Below are 20,022 nucleotides of genomic sequence, written 5' to 3'. Positions count from 1 at the left end.
TTTTTGCCAGTAATGTGTAGTTGTGGATCCCGAGGACCAGAGGAAAACTGGCAATTCCTCCTGCCTGTTTTTCGAGGGGAAGATTTCGCCTCCAGGTGTTACTTATTTCCTTCTTTTTCATCGCACTGGATGTTAGCAGCCACCCATCAGTTCGAACAACCAAGCCCAGCACCCCTTCCGTCCCTCTGCCCTCTCCCCAGTCAGCACACAACCACATCTTGCGCTTCAGCCCAGAGATTCAAAACAACCCGAGAGGGGGGGGGGGAGCTGGCGGCTGCTAGTGAGTCCCCTCACTGAGCCCGGGAAGACCTGCCCCTTTCTCCTCTGGGAGGGTTAGGTGGGTGGGAGGTATCCTGCTCTCTCCTAAGACAGCCTCCCTGCGCGGTCAACGGAGCTTCCCCTGCAACCAAGTTGAGCTTGTGGGAAGGCTTCATGCGAGTCTGACTGCCCCTCCGAGGCTCCCTATAGCTGCTCTCCTCTGCGGCTCTCTGAAGGCTCTTCTGTCCTTCTGGCCAGATGTCCTGCCCGCTACTTGGGCAGCCCCTCAGCGGATGGATTGCCACCCACGGCTCAGGGAAACCCTGGTTTAGGGAAACCTGTAATCCTTGATTGGTGCTTGGCTGGGAGACAACCAGAAACTCCTAGGTTGGACCCTGGCTGGGAAGTGGAAATGGCTAAGCTAAGGCATCTCCAGAAGGCAGAGAGTGGAGCCAGTGCCCATACCCATATGGCCTCGCCAGGAGATGAGTTGGATTTCAGCCCCAACCCACCCTGGGGCCCTGTGCTGGGAGGTGCTTCCTGATGAATACTCAAGGGTCCTCCAGCCAAGTGGCTGAGTGACCTTGGCCCAATCCTTCTCAGCCCAATACACCTCTCAGTGTGGGAGTGGGTGGGGTTGGTTGTGGGGAAGATAGGAAATGAGAGGATTATCCATGCTGCACAGAGTTGTACAAAGTAAGGGCAGGATGTACGTCTAACAATAGCAACAACAAGCTGCCCTTTGTGCAGTACAAAACTCCAAACAGGCCTTGAAGCAAAGGGAAAGTGCCCCCCTCCCCACTTGGTTAGGATTGTGAGAGGGACCTGTTGCCCCCTCTGTGCCTCTGTGGGGTCCCTGGCAGCAACTCCAGTGACAGTCTCTTGCTGGGGGTCCAGGAGATGTTTCATTTCTCTTTCCCAGAGTAAGGAAACAAAGATACCCCTTGGGTGAGGTGGAGTTTCCTTACACACATACACTCGCTTGTTCCTCTCTTCACAGCTAGGTGAAGCAGAGATGTCACCCATCAAGAGCTCCCAGGCTCTCCCCACCCCCACCACCCCCTGGAGGAAATATCCAAAAGGGGGGAAGGTGATTCCCACATGCCCTGAATGGGTGGCTGGGAGAAGGACCATGGTGGTGGGAAAGAGGTGAAAAAGCCAAGCTAGTGTTGCAGCACCCCTAAAAGCCAATGGCCAATGGGTAGATTCGGTCAGGAATCCAAAGAAAATAGGGTACTCCTCTAAAATGCCCCTTTGAAAGCCGGTTTGGTCTAGTACTGGAAGGCACCGGGCTAGAAACTGGGGGACTGTGAGTTCTAGTCCCACTGGCCAGGAGAGCAGTTGGGTGATGCTGGGCCAGTCCCTTTCTCTCATCCCTAGGAAGGAGACCATGATAAGCCACTTCTGGACAACCTTGCCAGAAAGTCAGCAGGGACTCCTCCAGGCAGCCTCTCAGAAACAGATGGAGGGAAAAAACACCACACCTGGATGGATTGAGAAAGCAGAGCCAAAAGGTGGGCCTGGGGACCCCAGGGTTTGGCCAGGGTGCCACGATCGCAGCTTTTCAGCCAAGGAAAGGAGCTTTGTGCATAGGGGGGCAAGGGCGAAGGTCCCAGGGCCATGGTTTCTGCTGCTGCCTTTCCAGCCTGGGTGTGGCTGGGGAGGGGAGTGGGCATGGGACTGATGCCACCCCCTCCCTTCCTGAGGGCAGAAAACACAGAATCAGGCTGATCCTTCCAAGGAAGAACACTGAGATTGCAGCCACCCTGACCTGTCCAGCAACTGTCCGGGGTAAGGACCTTCTGAGTCCAGGGTGGCCTTCCAGGAGTAAGAGATGTAGAAGGGCTGCTGGCTGTTCTGTGGGCCCCGCTCTCGGTGTCGTTGCTGCAGTTCCATCCTGGAGCGGGTCCTCCTTTGCCCTTGGAACCGAGAGGCCTTTCCAGTCCAGTCCTCGGGTGAGAGGGGCGTCAGTCCCTGCTGTGGACTCTGGAGATGCCCCAATCCTCTTGGCCACCTTTGAGGTGTTAAGGGCCTTTTCCACAACTCTGGGGCTGCTGGGGACCCCTCGCTGGCTGTTTCATGTCTATCTTTCTGTCGGATAAAGGGATCTGTTTAGACCTCTGGCACACTATAGGTGGATTGTTACTGTAATTGTTTCTCGTTTGGGATTTCAGTTCTGTTCTGTTACTTTATTAGTGCTAGCCATCCAGAGTTGCAGCAGGTAGACGTATACGCTGTTTAAATGTTAATGGTAGTCATAATAGTGACTGTTTTCCTGCATGCCAGTAGAAAAAGCCCATTCCTCTTGTCTTTATGTACCTGGGCAAATACAATGTACTGGAATAAAACTTAGATAACTAAGCTTATCATCAGCAGTGGGGAGAGGGGGTGGAGAGAGTTCTGCATTCCTGGGGGGGGGGAATGAGTGAAGAACATTGGGAGTGGATGCCAATAAGCCCCCACAGCAGCAATGTCACCCATTGTGTGAAGGTCACTGCAGCTGCCCCAGTATAAGGGGCAGCAGGGATGGAGGCTGATGCTGTGGACAGAGGACTTCTTTGGCAAAAGGAGCCATTGATATTGTGAGGAAAAGACAATGCTAAACCACACCTGTATATTACCAAGAAAACCGCCTGGATGGGAAAGACAAAATGATTGACAGTGGCGGGTGATGGTCCCATATGTGGGATGGCACTCAACCTGCTACGGAGGAAGAGTTGAGGATCTTTGAGAGTATTAAATGTGTTTTTGGCACAGTTAAAGTCTTTGCAACATCGAGATGCTGATGTTGTCAGGCAGGAAACACGGAAGCTGTAAAGGTGGAAATACGGGGGGGGGGGGGTGAGAGAAGGTAAGAAACACCAACAGGAGAAAGCTCAGCCCAGTGAAAGAAGTAAGGACCACAAACGAACCTTGAAGGCAGGAGTGGATTGAATGGGAGTTGTCTGGGATGCTTTCAGTCAGAGGATCCCACCATCTGTACCTCGGGGCCTGAAAAACAGAAGGGACGGCTTTGCTTTCATGGTTCAGAAGGTTAAGAGCATCTCTTGGGCTCAATGCAAAGAGCAACCAAATATTATCAATTAGTTTTTTTAGGCAACCCTTCAATATGGCAATGATCCACATTATGGCCAGGGCTGCGGAATAAGAGATGACCAGGTCCAATCGGAAGCTGAGAAAACGCAAGCAAAAGGTGCTGGTTATGTTTGGGGACTGGAATGCCAAAGGGATCGCTCAGAGGAACCCTCATGGGGACGGTGCCTGTGTCTGTGGAGAGAGGAGGAAGAGATTGTTGAATGCCAATTATAGTAAAAAGGGAGATCAATAGCTTGAACTACACATTAGACAAAAGGCCCATTGGGATCCATTCATTCGAACAACATCTTTTATTTGTGGGCGGAAGAACCCAGGTATTACATACCACACGGGCTTTTATCTGAATAGAAAAGTACAACTGAAAACTGATTGGGATCAATTATAGTGGTGATATGTGCAGTATAAATATGTTGTACTCGCTATTTGTTCAACAACCATTTGAAATTACGAAGCTGAATGAGTGGTACTTATGACTGGTCCTCAGAGTTTCACTCATTGCAACGCCCCCATGATCGTGTGATCACAATCTTGGCAACTGGTTCGCACCGACAACCCTTAGAGCACCCCACTGTCCTATGATCTCCCTGTGCGACCTTCCCTGCCACTTCCTCCAAGCAAAGTCATTGGAGGAGCCGGCAGGGGAAGTGCTCTGGTAACTCTCCCCCAGCCGGCCTGAAAACGATGATGATGTGCTTTAAAATGGCATCGTTTAGTGATGGAAATTCCAGTCCAAATTACTATTGTTAAAGCAACGGGTATCTGTATTTTTTTTTTTAGTTCTAACTTTTACTCTATTTTCTTATTGATGGCCTTGTTATTGTATTTTGATTATGGCCTCAGGGCTAACCAATGAAGAAGAAATATTGTTAGAAGAGAATATTTGTAGTTCGGGGATGGACTGTGGAGTTCTTGGTGTTCTCTCAGCTTGGTGAGACAGCTTAAGTGGCTTTCTTGCAGACGTTTCATTATCAAACTAGATAACAACTTAAGTGCAGAACAGACATTTCATTACCTAGTTTGGTAATGAAATGCTTGCGAGAAAACCACCAAACTCAAGAGAGAATCAAGGATTCCACAGTATTCTTAGTAGTAGTAGTAGTAGTAGTAGTAGTAGTAGTAGTAGTAGTAGTAGTAGTAGTACTGTATTTTTCGGAATATAAGATGCTCTGAAGTATAAGGCGCACCTAGCTTTGGGGGAGGAAAACGGGGGGGGGGGTGAAATCTGCCTCTGCCTCCCAGCAATTTTCCTCCTTGCAGCAAACATCAAACAGTACAGACAATATACACTATTTGTGGTGTTACATTTCAGACTATACTTGTACAGATGCTGTTAAAATTGATGTGGCTTCCTGGAAGTATACGTTATTCTCTGCTATTTAAAAAAGATACAATAGCACTGGGCCTCTTCAGATCAAGCATTTTAAAAAGCTTCATTTTGTTAAGTTGTCTAGAACAATAATAAAGCAGTCTTTTAAAAATAAGTCTAATAATTTGAACATTCTAAGGGCATTTATAGTTATTGACTTACCTCCTTACAGCAAACGGTTGTTTCAGTTTAGCCTGATTAGAAGAAAAAAAAATCTGCCTCTGCCTCCCAGCAATTTGCCCCTAACAGCAAACAGCCCGTTTCACTTTCAATTTCAGTTTCAGCACGGCCTCCCGATGATCAGCTGTTTCAGGCTGCAGGGATTGCCATAGGCTATTGCCACCTCCGCAAGCCAAATTTTCCCGTTTGCTGCAAGGGGGTAAATTGCTGGGAGGCAGAGGCCAAAGGGTGAGATCCGGTGGGTGGGCAGGGCTACATTTGGTGTATAAGACGCACCCAAATTTTCACCCTCTTTTTTTGGGGAAAAAGATGCATCTTATAATACTCCAAAAAATACTGTAATTAGACGAGGGAGCTGCCTGTGGAGCTGATCATGAACTGTTCACATTTCAAATTTAGCAAAGGGGAAAAGGAAAATTGGTCCCTTTCCATAAGATGGTCCTGAGCAATAACCGCCATATACTCTACAAGAACATCAGGATTTGCTTGGAAGTCTTGAATTGGTGGAATGAGCTTAAAGAAGAAGCTGTCACAATTGGCATTGAGGTTTTTGGATGCTCAGAAGGCATTTGACAACGTTAATTGGCACTTTATGCTGTTACAACTGGAACAGATGGGCTTTGGTGATAAATTTACTCAAGCCATACAAACTATATATTATAAACAAATAGCTAAGATAATGATAAATGGAGATTTGACAAAGCCTATTGAAATAAAGAAAGGGACAAGACAAGGCTGTCCACTATCACCATTACTTTTTGTCTTAACGTTAGAAGTCTTACATAGAAATGTCAGAGAAAGAAAAGAAATAAAGGGAATGAAAATCAAAAAGGGAGAATGCAAGCTACAAGCATTCGCAGATGACTTGGTCTTCATCCTAGAGGACCCATTAGAAACAGCACCTAAATTGATAGAAAGAATAGAAGAATATGGAAAAGTAGCAGGATTAAAAATAAATAACAACAAAACGAAGATTTTGACAAAGAATATGTCAACAAGACAAAAAGAAGAGTTGGCGGAAACCTTGGATATGCAAGTCACGAACAAGGTTAAATATTTGGGGATATATTTAACAGCAAGATGTAGCGCTCTTAAAGACAACAACCATAATAAACTCAAACAACAGATCGCGATGGGTCTGAAGAAATGGGAAAATCTACAACTTTCGATGATAGGGAGAATATCTACAATTAAAATGAACATTTTACCTAGACTTTTATATCTGTTTCAGACGATTCCAATTAGACTAAGGAAGGAATATTTTGATGACTTAAATAAAATAGTGTTGAAGTACATATGGCAGGGGGGAAATGCAAGAATAAAACTAAAACTGTTACAAGATGCAAGAATAAGAGGAGGATTGGGCCTGCCCAATTGGGAACTATATCACCAGGCAGCAAGTTTGATGTGGGTTAAAGAGTGGATAACACTAAGGAATACCAGACTATTGACCCTTGAAGGACATGATCTATTGTTGGGATGGCATGCCTTTTTATGGTACAAGGGAACTAAAACACAGGGGTATTTTAGAAGACATTACCTACAGAAGGCCTTGCTACTAAATTGGGAGAAGATTAAAAGACAATATTATTTAAAAATTCCAGTCTGGTTATCAACTATTGAAGCCTTTTCATACGCAATAATATACAAAAAGGAACAAACAGTTAGATGTGGTGAAATATTGAATGCAGAGGGTGAACTTAAATTTATGTAAGAACTGGAAAAGAAAGATATAAAGATGAACTGGTTTTCATATGTGCAAATACAATCTAGATATGACAAGGATCGTAAAGAGGAAGATTTTTATGATAAAATGACTTGAGTTAGATAAAATTTTGATGGGTACTGATGAAAAATTAACTTAAAAACTTTATGGACACTTACTAGAGGTTAAGTTAGAAGAAGAATATTTAAAGAAACTATGACAGCTTGGGGGGGAAATTTTGGGTTTGAATTAGAGATGTGGCAGAAATTGTGATCTCAAAATTATAAAATTACAATGTTAACAGCATATAAAGAAAATTTGTATAGGATGTTTTACAGGTGGCATCTACTCCTGACAAGAATAGCAAGAATGTTCAAGAATAAATCAGAAAAGTGTTGGAAATGTCATCAGATACCGGGTTCATATTACCATATGTGGTGGACTTGCACAGAAGCTAAAAGATATGGGACTAAAAGTCACACCTGGTTGGAGAAAATGACACAAAAACATATAGACTTAAAACCAGAGATTTTTTTATTGGGAATTATACCAGAAATATATAATAGAGATTTGAAATATTTGATTGTAAATGTTTTAACAGCAGCTAGAATTGTATTTGCAAAAAAAATGGAAAAATGAGAAATTACCAACGCAGGAGGAAATTATTCAAAAAATTATGGAATGTGCGGAAATGAATAAATTGACATTTGAAATTAGAGAACAAGAAGATGAACAATTTTACAAGGTTTAGGATTTGTTTTATCAATAGTTAGATAAAAAAATCATGGTAATGGGAGAAGTGGGAGAACTTTTTATATTTTAAGAATAATAGAATGATACATGCAATACTATAAGGGTTTATCATTGTTAAACAGATTAGAACAATGTAATGGATGTATGATTTTAATATATAGAATATTCTGTTTAAAATGTAGGAATAATAATTGGAGTTGAATTATTATGCAAAATAATGTATGTATGGATTCAATATTTAGAATACCTTGTTTAAAATTAAGGAATAATAATTATAGTTGAAAAATTGGCACATAACAATAATGTATCTATGTTTACCAAATGAACAATTTGTGACTTGATATATAATTGCAAGTGGTGACCATGGAAAGGACGCACAAAATCTTGTAACCAAACGACACGCTATATGAAATGGAAGAAGGATGTACCGTATGTGTTTTACGTTTTTGTTTGTTCTTGTTTGTTTTAAAAAAAGAAGAAGCTGTCTCATCTTTTTCAGTTTTGCTTTCTCTCGTTATTCATATTTTTTGTTTCTTTCAGCTAGGAAAAGAAAGATGAATAACAGGAGAAAGCAAACTGAGCATCCAAACAAACTGTGAAAATGTCCAAGAATGGAAGAAAAACCAAAGGCAAGAAAGGCAAAGACCTCAGGAAGGAATTTCAGAGAATTATTAGAAGAGCAAGAAACAGTAATACAAGAACATTTGTAAAAACCTCAAAATGAAAAAAGAGATAGAAAAACAAAGAAAGTATCCCCAAATCTTTGAATTCTGAAAGAGATTCCAGCCTCAAGCTGGTATGCTAAAGTATGTCAATGGGCAGATTTTGAAAAGTTGGAGATTAATCAACATCCCAGGTACCTTAGAGGAACGGACAAGAACAGCCAGCATGAGAAGATGATCACTGCCAGGTTGCACATGGGCCAACATAAAAGAAAAAAAGAATGACACGGCCATAGGTGTATACTATAGGCCACCCAACTAAGCAGAAAAAATAGATATCCTTTTTGCCAACCAACTAACAAACATATGTAGGAAACACACTACAATAGTAATGGGGGACTTCAATTACCTTAATATCAATTGGAAAAGTAATTCTGCACCAAGTAAGAAATCCAATAGGTTCCCAACCTAGCTGACAACTTCGTTGTTTAAAAGGTAGAAGAGGGAACTAGAGGGACAGCCATACTGGACTTAATACTTACAAACAGAGAAGAAGAGGGAGTTGAAACTGCGAGAACCTTGGGTGAGAGTGACCATGTCATACTAGAATTCAACATAACCTAAACACAAGCAATAGAACATAGTGATACCAGAGTCTTATATTTTAAAAGACCTGAAAATAACGTTTAGGATCATCCAATGCCACACATCAGTATCTGGGAAGATCCTGGAAATGATAATTAAGCAACGGATCTGCAAACACCTTAAAGCAAGCAAAGCTATTACTAGAAACCAACACAGGTTTGTCAAAAACAGATCATGCAAAACAAATCTTTCTGCATTCTTTGACAAAGTGGCTAAATTAGTGGACTAGCAAAATTCTGTGGGCATTCAGGTAGTCCTTCACTTGTGACCACAGTTGAGCCCAAAATTTCTGTTGCTAAGTGAATTTTGCCCTATTTTATCCCAAAGGTGCTTTTTCAAGAGGCAACTGGAGTTTCTTGTTTTCCTTTGAAGACATTTCTCTTCTCATTCAGGAAGCTTCTTCAGCTCTGACAGGATGGTGGGGAATGGAAGGATTTATATTCCTTGAAGACAGCTGGTCATTTGTATCCTTTTAGAGAGTCATTGAGGCTACCTGGAGGTTTATCTGTGTCCTTAGGATCACCTGCGTGGTGCAAATGGGTGTGAAGCCTTCTTGGAACTGTTGAAAGGACTGTGTTATAGACTGGAGATAGGTGATATTGTATCCCTCCCTCTCTGTTGAGAGAGGGCTGTTCAGTTTTGACATAGATGGCTTCTTTGACCCCTCTTTCAAACCAGCATTCCTCTCGGTCCAGAATGTGGACTTTGCTGTCTTCAAAAGAGTGGCCTTGGTCTTTTAAATGCAGATGGATTGTCCTGATGGGTTTGTTCTCCTATATTGTGCCACACATTTATGAAGTGTCTGCTTTGTTTCCCCAAAGCCATTCTGCACATGGCTCACTGAATTGTACTGCATACACCATGTTGCTCAGTTTGTGTTGGGTGTTTTATCCTTGGGGTGGACAAGCTTCTGCCTTAGGATGAGAAGCAAAATATCTTCAAAGAAAAACAACGAAGCTGAGCTGCCACTTGAAAAAGCACTTTTGGGACAATTATGACCTGGACGACTGAGAAACCCACCCCAAACATCCATGAATAGGCATCAGCCAAGCATGGAAGTCTCCTCATAGAGGCCAGTCTCTCTCCCAGGCTGGGGTTGGCAGGAGGAAGACAGGTGAGGGGAGCAAGATTAGCAGTTGCTGAGATCCAGAAGACTCCTGAAAGAGGTGGCTGAAATGTCCATGCCTTGACCATGGGCCCAGCTGCGCAGTGGCACCAGCACCCTACAAAGAAGACAACAAACATGTGATGCTCTTGAATTTGCCCTCCATGTAGCAAAAAGAGACAAATCACACTTATTTTCAGAAAATATAGAGAAAATGGAGAAAACAAAACCCAGGATCAAATATCTAACCAGTCTGATCCTCTGTCATGAATTACTGTGTCTTCAGGATGTGGTGGCACAGTGGTTAGAATGTCGTACTGCAGGCTACTTCTGCTAACTGCCAACTGCCTGCAATTCAGCAGTTCAAATCTCACCAGGCTCAAGTTTGACTCATCCTTCCATCCTTCCAAGGTCAGTAAAATGAGGATCCAGATTGTTGGGGGCAATATGCTGACTCTGTGAAACCACTTAGAGAGGACTGTAAAGCACTGTTAAGTGGTATATAAGTGCTATTGCTATTGTATTTTCAAACTTAATCTGGTCCTTTCATACCTTAAGCGTTTTATATCTCCTTTAAAGAAGAACAGCCAGGACATACTTTAATTCGTTTTCAGTTTATTTTACTCCTTCAGAACTCACTTTGATTGGCAAGTTCTTCCACTGTTGTTGTCCTCTGCTATATCCGTTTGCACCAGCCCAAGGCAGAGGATTTACACTGAGGCAGAAGCCACAGGTTCCATGTTTTAAAAACAGTATCTGATGACCTTAGAGGTGGCATGTTTTCAACATATATTTATTTAAACAATTTAAATGGCCACCATCTCACAGCAATGATTCTGGTGGCATATAAAAAGTTAAATCCAAAGAACAATAAAATAATCAATTAGTCATCCACTTAAATCAAGGTCCTGGGTCAACAAACAATCCCAATTTAGCACAAAACCAGTTGCGGAGCTTGTTAACATCCCAGCCAAAAGGCCTGGGGGAACTGCCATGTCTTCAGTGCCTTAAGGAAGACTAACCGGTGGGGCCATTCACATTTTTGGGGATACAGGGCAGGTGTTGCAATAGATAAGGTGCAACTCCCGAATTCAGCAAAATGCCATTGTTTCATGGGGAGGGAACTCAGAGCAGCCCTCCCTGCCAGAACTGGTGGGGTGAGCAGAGTCAATCCGAGACTTGCTTTTCTACGAATAGCCTAACCCTACAGGGGACAACTTACCAGACTAGAAACCGGGAGACAGTGAGTTCTACTTCCGTCTTGGGCACGCAGCCAGCTGGTTGACCTTGGCATCTCTCCTTCAGCCCTAGAAAGAAGTGGCTATGGCAAACCTCTTCCAAAATCTTACCAAGAAAACTAGTTCAGGCTGACTCGAAGGCACCCAAAATGAAGAAATAAATGGGGGGGGGGGTAACTAGCACCTTCTTAAAGTGCCCTGTGAACCAGTGCAACTTGCAAGGCAGCAGCACTACAGGAGCACAACGGGGGAGCCCAATGCAGCCTCCACTTCTGCGCTCTGGAATGGCTGCAACTTCTGAATGCAGTTCAAGGACACCAACATGGCTGCTTCTTCCTTTATATTCAGAAGGGTAAAGAGAAGCAGGCTATAATTTGTAGCTGGCATGGTTGCAAGAAATGGAGGCCCAGGAAGTTCTAGGAGGTGGCCGGCAGAGTGGCCAAGTTTGGGGAGGGGGCCTAGTCTTCCAAGTGTCCTCTTGCTGGTTTTCCAGGCTCACCCTGTAGCTATGGCGACTGAAAGCGGCAGCCCCACACACTAAAACAAAGTGGCCTGGTTTCATTAAAAAGGTTCACACACACAGTTTATCTCCTTGACATTCTGCACAAAAGCCCTTTACAAGCTTGCTGTTCACTGGGAATCACCGACTGGCTCACCCTGATGGCTGGGCAGCTGCCAGATAGTGTGCTTGACGGAGATATTCTCGTGCTAATATTTTAATCAAAACATTGTGCTGATACATGATGTCAGCACTGAGAGGGAGCTGCCTCCACTCCAGGGACTGTTGCCAGCTGAGCTGGAGGGGCCCCTCCCCACTCATCCTTGAAGGCCCCTCAGCCTCATCAGAGGGATCTCCTCTGATGCTCCTGGTGCAACCATCTGGGCCCACTGGGCCCGTTCATTCTTAGTCGCACCTCCTCTGCCCCAGGCTGACCCTTCTGCCACTGGGCATCCCCTGGCAGTTGAGGGCCAGCTCTGTTCAGAGGCCGGTGAAGCACTTGCAGGATGCAACTGGGACATGGCTATAGCAAGCCTTTGGGGGGGGGGGTTCAAGGCCATCTGTGATGGGCAGGAGGAGCAGATAGCCTTGGATGAGCCCCTTGGATAGGAGGAAGGCACGTATGTGTGTGTGTGTGAGACAAAAGACCCGAAGGATCAGATCAGGAACAGACTGTGTTGGATAATCTTTCTGTTTGCAACTGCTAAGAACTGACAGCAACTAGATAGGACAGAATCTGTCAAGGCAAAGGCATCTTCAGTGGTTCCAGAAAGGGGCACAATTAGCCAAAGGATCAAAAGCTCTATGATGGGAATACATTTATAGGCTACCTGACTCCCAATGACTCTGGATGGTTTATAATGGTTAAAGATGTTTAAAAACGATCAGAACTAAAACACAAGCGCACCACAAGACAAGAGAACAGCAATGGCAGAAGAAGGGAGGGAGGAAAAGGAATAAAGAACAGTCAGACACGCTTGCCAGAGGCCTGGGCCAAGAGTCAGATCTTCAGGGCCCTTGAAAATGCCAGTCAGCCAGTCAGTGGGAGTCATGTGAGCCTGGGGCAGCCTCATTTCAGGGGGCAGGCACTGCAGCAAAGAAAGGGCACTTCCAGGGTCCTTGTTTAATCCGCAGAGCCTGGATCGCATCAACCCTGCCAGGTCAAACCAGCTGGGCAGATACTGTGGGAGAGTGTGTTCCTTGAGAAACCAGGCCCCGCATCATGTAGGATTTGATAGATAGTGACCAGCACCTTGAATTCCACCCAGGAAAAAACCTGGCAACTAGTTCAGCTCATGAAGCAGAGACGTGCCCATCATGCTTGGGCCACTGCATTCAGGACCAGTCCCTTTGTGGTGCCTCCTTCAGCTGACACAACGCAAAACAGACCCACTGAGGGTTGTGGATGCACTTGAGCCCAGCTGATCATTCAAAACTAATTATTTTGCATGCTTATTTGTTCAAGCATAGTATGTTCACATTACTGGTTCTTGGAAAACATGTGGCTACCACAATGAGATTAAGTCTCCAGGAGAATTAACTTGAGAATCTGGAAAGAAATCGTAAATATCATCTTTGAGAAGTCATAAGGGATAGATATAACGACAATGAATTACACAAGAACAACTATTAGATTAGAAGATCTGGTAACTGCAGACCAATCAGTTTGATGTTGATATAACACAAATTATAGAACATATTACATAGTTGGTATGTGAGCATTTAAGACAGAATACATTGCTTGGCAGGAACCAATATAGAATAACAGCGTTGGAAGGGACCTTGGAAGTCTTTTAGTCCAACCCTCTGGACAAGCAATAGACCCTATACCATTCCAGACAAGTGGCTGTCCAGCCTCTTCTTAAAAGCCTCCAGTGAAGGAGCACCCACAACTTCTAGAGGCAATAGTTCTCACTGTTAGGAAATCTTCTTAGTTTTAGGTTGGTTCTCTCTTTGATTAGTTTTCATCTGTTGTTTCTTGTCTTGCCTTCTGGTGCTTTGGAAAATAGGTTCACCTACTCTTCTTTGTGGCAGCCCCTCAAATATTGGAAGATTGCTATCATGTCACCCTTAGTTCTTCTTTTCACTAGGCTAGACAAGCCCAATTCCTGCAACTATTCTTCATATGTTTTAGCATCCACTCCCTTAATCATGTTTGTTGTCTTTTCTGCACTCTTTCCAGAGCCTCTACATCTTTTTATAATATGGTGACCAAAAATAGATGCAGTATTCTAAGTGTGGTCTTACTAAGGCGTTATAAAGCGGTATTAACACTTCTTGTGAACTTGATTTCATCCCTCTGGTGATGCAATCTGGCTTTTTTGCTTGCTGCTGCAAACTGCTGGCTCATAATTAAGCGATTGTCCACTAGGACTCCCAAGATTCCTCTCAGAATTACTGCTATCAGAATTAAGCCAGGTTTCACCTAACCTGTACATGTACATTTGATTTTCTTGCCTAAGTGTAAAACCTTATTTTTCTCTACACTGAATTTCATTTTGTTAGATATAGAGCCCACTGTTCAAGTATGTCGAGATCCATTTGTATCTTGAGCCTATTTTGTGGGGTGTGTTGGCTATTCCTGGCAGGCTGGTGTCACCTGCAAATTTAATGAGTTTCCCTTTATTCCTATACACATCAAAATCATGTATGAAGATGTTTAAGAGTACTGAGCATAAGACAGAAGCTGCTTATTGTCTTCCATGTAGATGTAGCTCCATTGAGGTCTATATGTTAAATTTACCAGTTACAAATCCATCTGATGGTGATGCTATCAAACCCACATTTTTTTAGTCTACCAAGAAGGCTGTGTCCTACTTTGATAAATGTCATACTGAAATCTAAATATATTTTGTCCCCGTGTTTCACTGGTCCACTAATTTAGTCACTTTCTCAAAAAATGTAATAAGAGGGACTCCTCCGGGTGCTGTCCGCCAAACAATGCCAGCGGGCGATGCCCAGGAGTAGGGCCTTCTCTGTGACGGGCCCGACCCTCTGGAACGACCTCCCCCTGACATTAGAATCATTACTGACCTCCGCTCCTTCCGTAAGGAACTCAAGACCCACCTGTTCCAATTAGCTGGCCTGACTCAATCGCAATCATGATCTAATCCCTTGATCTTCCTGACTGGTTATTTTAAATTGGGGTATTTTAGTTTAGTTTTAATCATTAAGTAATCTAGGTATTATTGTACAGACTTATGTTTAATTTGTTTTTATGGGGCTTTGTAATTTGCTGTATATAATGTTTTTAATAATGTTTTTATTCTGTCTGTACACCGCCCCGAGTCCCTTAGGGGAGAGGGAGCGCTTAACAAATCCAATTAAAGTAAAGATTTGTTTGGCATGATCTGTTTTCCACAAACCTGTGTTGGCTTCTGGTTATAACTTTGCTTTAAAAAAGTATGTCTTCTCTCTTTCTCAATTATTCCATGAAACCCCACATCTCTTTGTGATGCCAGGCAATGCATTTGGAGGCTACTTAGGGGAGGGTGCTGGGGTGGAACCAGATGGGTTCCTAGTGCCTATTTTTGGTTTGAAAATGCACACCCTCCTTCTGTGGATGGAAAGGGAGCACTTTTTGGGTCACCTCCCTGCCTAGGAGACCCTTAGCCCTGCCTGCGTTGGCTTGAATGTTGATTGAAACCGGGAGGAGGCAACTGCTAGGGAGTGTGTATTGTGTGTGTGGAGGAGGCTGCCCACCCCATTTAGTTCAGTTTATGATTACTTCTGCTTTCCACCTTAAGATTTTGTGGCCTACAGAACCAGCAAAATGAAAGCAAAGCCTTCATTTCCAACAGCCATACCAGTGGGTAATGGGGAGGATGAAGGTGGAGGCTTGGCTGCTGCACTGAGAAGGGACGCCATCTGGAGGACCAGAGGCGGAGGAGAGGGGCGGGGCACTGACTGGCCGCGGTGGTGGGGTGGGGGCATTGTCAACGGGTTGATCAGATTGGCGCCTCTTCCACGCAATCCGCCCACCCCCAGCAAACCGCTGGAAGCGCCCTAGCTTTGCGCTTGGCAACTGCGGATGCCCGTGTCTTCGTTCTGGCTCTGATAGAGGAGGCACGACGTGGGTTCCCACTGCAAGGGGCCTGCGTTTGATGGGTCCCAGGACGTGGGTCCTCTCTGCCGCGACACTCACCCTACGGAACCCTCTTGCCCCAGGCAAGTTGGCTCCACCATCCGTTAATATTTCGGAAATCCCCCACGCCCTGGTGAGACCTCCAGGCTTTGTGGGAGGGCTGGATTCCCCCCCCCTCGGGAAATCAGATTGCTCCACAATGGGTTGATATTCAATTTCTCTGCATTGCGGTTTGTATAATTTAACAATTTAACAATATTGTGATGTTTAGCGATTTTTTATAATTTTATATTTATGATTTTATTTTTAATAATGATTGTATAGTGATTGTTTTTAGTTTATTTGCTGTTTCAGTGATTTTGTATACTGCTTAGAAGTACTATTTTTTTGAGATGGGCAACCCTATGAATGTAATAAATCAATAAATGTTGCACTTATATTACATTACATGTAAGAAACAATTATTTTTTCAAACGGGTATTTCATAAAGTAGAAAACACTTTGTATCTGAAAAGAGTGTTATGTTCAGTCACCCTTGTCCCCCTCAAAAGCCCAGGGGAGGGGGGAAACCCTTCCATCCATTCACTGATTTGGTCTTAAGGGCTCCCTCCTCCCCACAAAGAGTTGGGTGGGCTTCCCCCCCTTCTCGCTTGCAACCCAAGGCAGTTGCTGCCTTTAAGCGGCTTCATGAGTGTTGGGAAGGGTCTCCTGCAAGTGAGCACTGGTGGCCTCATGGCACCGGCTGCTCTCAGCCCTTTCCAACTCATGGGATTCTAGGACAGGGTTAACTTCTTGGTAATACTTTCTGCAAATTATTTTTCTAAAGTGCATTCAAATTGACAGAACTGGAGAAAAGGATAGAATGGAGCAACAAACGTAGTAAAATTACCACTTTCCTCCTCGTGAGAAGCACTTTGGTCTAGCAATGAAGGTGCAGGCTAGAGATTGGGAGATGGTAAGTTCTAGTCCCACTGTAGCCCGATGGGTGATTGGCTGGGTCAGTCACTCTCGCAGCCCAACCCTCCTCTCAGGTTTGTTGCTGTTGGGGGGAAATAGGAGCAGGCACATGTTGTGAGATATCTAATGCCATGAGTTATTCGTAAAAATAATACAGGTGGGAGATAAATATGATACCTACAGTATCAGATTTTAAAGCAGAAAGTCAGCGGAGCAGGTGGGAGAGGCAGAAGAGGGAATTTAGAGAGATGCGATTTGAAGGGAAGAATTTAGGGGTAGATTTTGGCCAGCCCTTTCCCCCTCCATTGTCTAATTCTCTTTTGGGGGATGGCGAGCCTCCCTGTTTCCCACCCTCATAGTATCTGAACCAAGATGGGCTGATGGATTGAGGCCTTTTACCAAGCATAACATTTGCTTTTTTGCAGCAAAACAGTGCTTTCAGAAAGAGGAAAAGGGGTGTTGGAGTTTCAGAGAAGTTCGTGACATTCATAGCAGCCCTGAAGAGAGTTTTAGTTTGCGTCATGGACTCCAAATGAAAGCAGATGCTGAAAAACCTAAAATAGATTACTCTACGTAAAACAGATGTCAAGCCAAACCAGTATCTCCATTAGCAATCATGGCAATCATAGACAGACGTGCAGTGTAAAACTAATTGGAGATCTTGCAGTTCACCTTCATCGAATTCCAAACTGGTAAAACTTCTGCAGCCTCAAAATGTCAACCCGAGTCCTCCCATGTCCTTCTGAAAGCAGCGGCTCCCTTTTGCAAGACAGCACCGACGCCTCCGGCATGGCCAAGGGGACACCACAAGCAGCAGTCGCAATGGCACCTCTGCAGCTCACTGGCTGGACCAGGCAGGACTCAGTGGTTAAACTTGCCTACAAGACAGTTGGGGAATAAAAAATATGGAGCTCACCCAGCAAATTCATGTAGATAGAATTTGACCTCTGTGGGGCATTGACCTCTGTGTGGCGCCACAAATAAGGGTCCATGGGCATGATCTCTTGCCCTCCTGTACACACTGACGGAGACCAACCATCGAGTAAGGATCTGACCACCTCGCTCTCCCAACTCCGTACCTGAATACTGTGGTCAAAGGTATCAAAAACTGTGAGAGATCAAGGAGCACAAGAATGGATGCACTGGCCCTGTCCCAGATCACAGGTGTGATCAACTTTATCTCCAGACTGTTCTCGTCTGACACCTGACTGAAGTGGGTTGAGATATCCTACTTCCTCTGAGATCCTCTGTGACTGCTGTTTAATCACCTTCCCTGCACTTTCCCCCCCAAAAGGCAAAGTTAGAAACCGGCTGATAGATATCCAGGATGACGGGGTCCAGCAACGGCCTCTTAAGGAACAGGCACACCACTGTTTCCCTCCAAGAGGTTGCTACCATGGCATGCATGCATCGCCTGGTCCATTCACAGGCTGCCTATCTACAGACTGCTTGGAGGGTAATCCTTGAGCATCCCTCCATGGGCAGTTGCCTTGGCATAGCATTGGATCAGTGTATACGAGGAAACAAGATGCAAGACAGCAGCCACCCAACAGGTTCTCTTGAGGGCAGGGATTCTCCTAGTCTCAGGCTTTCAAAAGCAGGTGCCTCGGCCTTCCTAGCCAGATTTGGGGGAGGGGGCTGTCATTGGGGTGGGGAATATCAGCCCCTCTTACTCCAGCCCTGCCCAGCATCCCACGAGGGCAGGGCTAGTGAATCTTGAAGGGGGGCAGGCAGGAGGAAGTGGGCTACACTGTCATCTTTTCCCCTGGAAGGAAGGGAGGGGGGCTGAGACAATGCCCTGCAGTTGTCATTTAAATGTGGTGGATTCACAATTGTCCTGATAGCAGTTTGGGTGAAATCTGTTCCTGTACTGGCATGGTTCATACAACATGCTGCCCCAGCCCTGACATAGTTAAGCACATGGCGTGAAGGAGACCATGGAGTCTTTGGCAGAACTTGGTTCCAGACCATCCCTGTGGGTCCTCGCCCAGCAGAGGAAGCAAAACTAGCTGGCTTAGCAGATCGCCCTGCCCTGCCCTTCTGCCTGGGAGATGGAGAGGATGGCATCCAGCACCTCCCTTCCAGAGAGGAAGAGAAAGGCAGCCGAGCCCTTTCCGCCGGGAAGCACTGGCTTCCTTCGGCCCAAACGCTACCCTCCCCCTCGCAGGCTTTCTCAGCAATGGGCTCCAGGGGCCATGGACCTGCAGAAGCCGTGAATGAGTTTCCAGCTTAAGGTGAGAAGACTCAGCTTTTAGTCCTTATTAAAACAGGCTGTGTGGCCGAGTTCAAACCCAACCTTGCTGGGGAGAGGGTGGTGGAGAACAGCTCACCGTTTGGGCCAGAAGCACCTTTGAGGAGAAGCAAGAGCAGTATGGGGGCTGAGGAAGCTGTGCCGCCAAAATGTAAGGGAAAGGTCCTGGCCAGGAATAGGAGGCAGTCTGCAAACTTCACCGAGGAGGAGATGACCTTCTTTCCAAAGGAAAAGCCGGTGAGGCCAAGGAGGCAGAACAAGGTCCTCCCAACCAGGTTTGTTTGCACAACATGCTGAACCGTGATTAGCTGGAACCGCAGGATTTATAGAGGTTTGCAGAGTGTTCCAGGCTAGAAAGAGGTCAGCTGAATGGGGACTGGTGGGCTACAAGATCCCAGTCAGGGCCTCCTGGGGACCAGCTGGTAGCTGACCAGAAGTCTGTAGCTGAGCTCAAAACTCAGCATCCTGGTGGCTAGAAAGGGGATCCAATCAGCGGCTCTTGGAGGCAGAAATCCAGCCCTTCTGAGTCCTCCAAGCAGCCCTTCTCGCCTTCCCCTGAAATCCTTTTGACTTCAGCTGAGAAACTGCCCCATCTAGTGGCCTTGGCATTTTTTGAACAACAATGAAACAGATTTAGAGAGAGACTCCACTCCTGCCCAAGATGGAGGCTGTCCCTGCCTTTCGGCTCGTGGTGGCCCTTGCCGTGCTGCAAAAATACGGATGGGTGGAGAAGAGGAGGAAAGCCAAGGAGCTTCTTCCCTGAATTCCAGCAGCAACATCTGCCACATAGCAGGAGCAGCTTAAGCATTGCGGGCTGGTGTTGGTTCATGTTGTTCAGGCTCCAGCTTCCCTCCCATTTTTTTTACCTTTTTTTTAACAGAATACTGCTGTAATGTATTTTTGTCACTGACCCCTTCAAATATAACAAAATCTTGTATTTGTGATGCTACTATTAAATGAACAGTGCTACCTACTTAGGAGGAGGTCATTACAATTATTTAGGGTAAGCAACTCAAAGAGGCTCAGAAGTGAACCCAGAATGGCCTGTGTGACAGACGTCCATCCCCTGGAAGGAAAAGGGGGCTTTGCTTTTTGTTGCTGGGAACAAACCCCTTTTGCTCAGTGTTGCTCTCTCCGAGCGGCTGAGATCACTAGAAAATGCTGCACGAGGAGGCTGGCACAGGAGAAGGTGTAGGAAGGAAACGGTAAAAATCCCCCAGAAG

The 20,022-nt window shown here is 45.2% G+C and overlaps 1 long non-coding RNA gene across 1 annotated transcript; it reads right to left on the bottom strand.

Annotated features, from left to right (window-relative positions):
• Positions 1-521: 521 nt before the first annotated feature.
• LOC309391326 lies at positions 522-19,953 on the bottom strand. The gene is made up of 3 exons (XR_014175261.1): positions 17,221-19,953; positions 3,171-3,249; positions 522-2,349 (listed from the first exon to the last, which is right to left on the bottom strand). It is a non-coding gene; the product is annotated as an uncharacterized lncRNA (long non-coding RNA).
• Positions 19,954-20,022: the final 69 nt, after the last annotated feature.

Source organism: Natrix helvetica, assembly GCF_964273705.1.
Source record: "Natrix helvetica genome assembly, chromosome: 4".
NCBI lineage: Eukaryota > Metazoa > Chordata > Lepidosauria > Squamata > Natricidae > Natrix > Natrix helvetica.
This window is presented reverse-complemented; position numbering and strand designations above follow the sequence as displayed.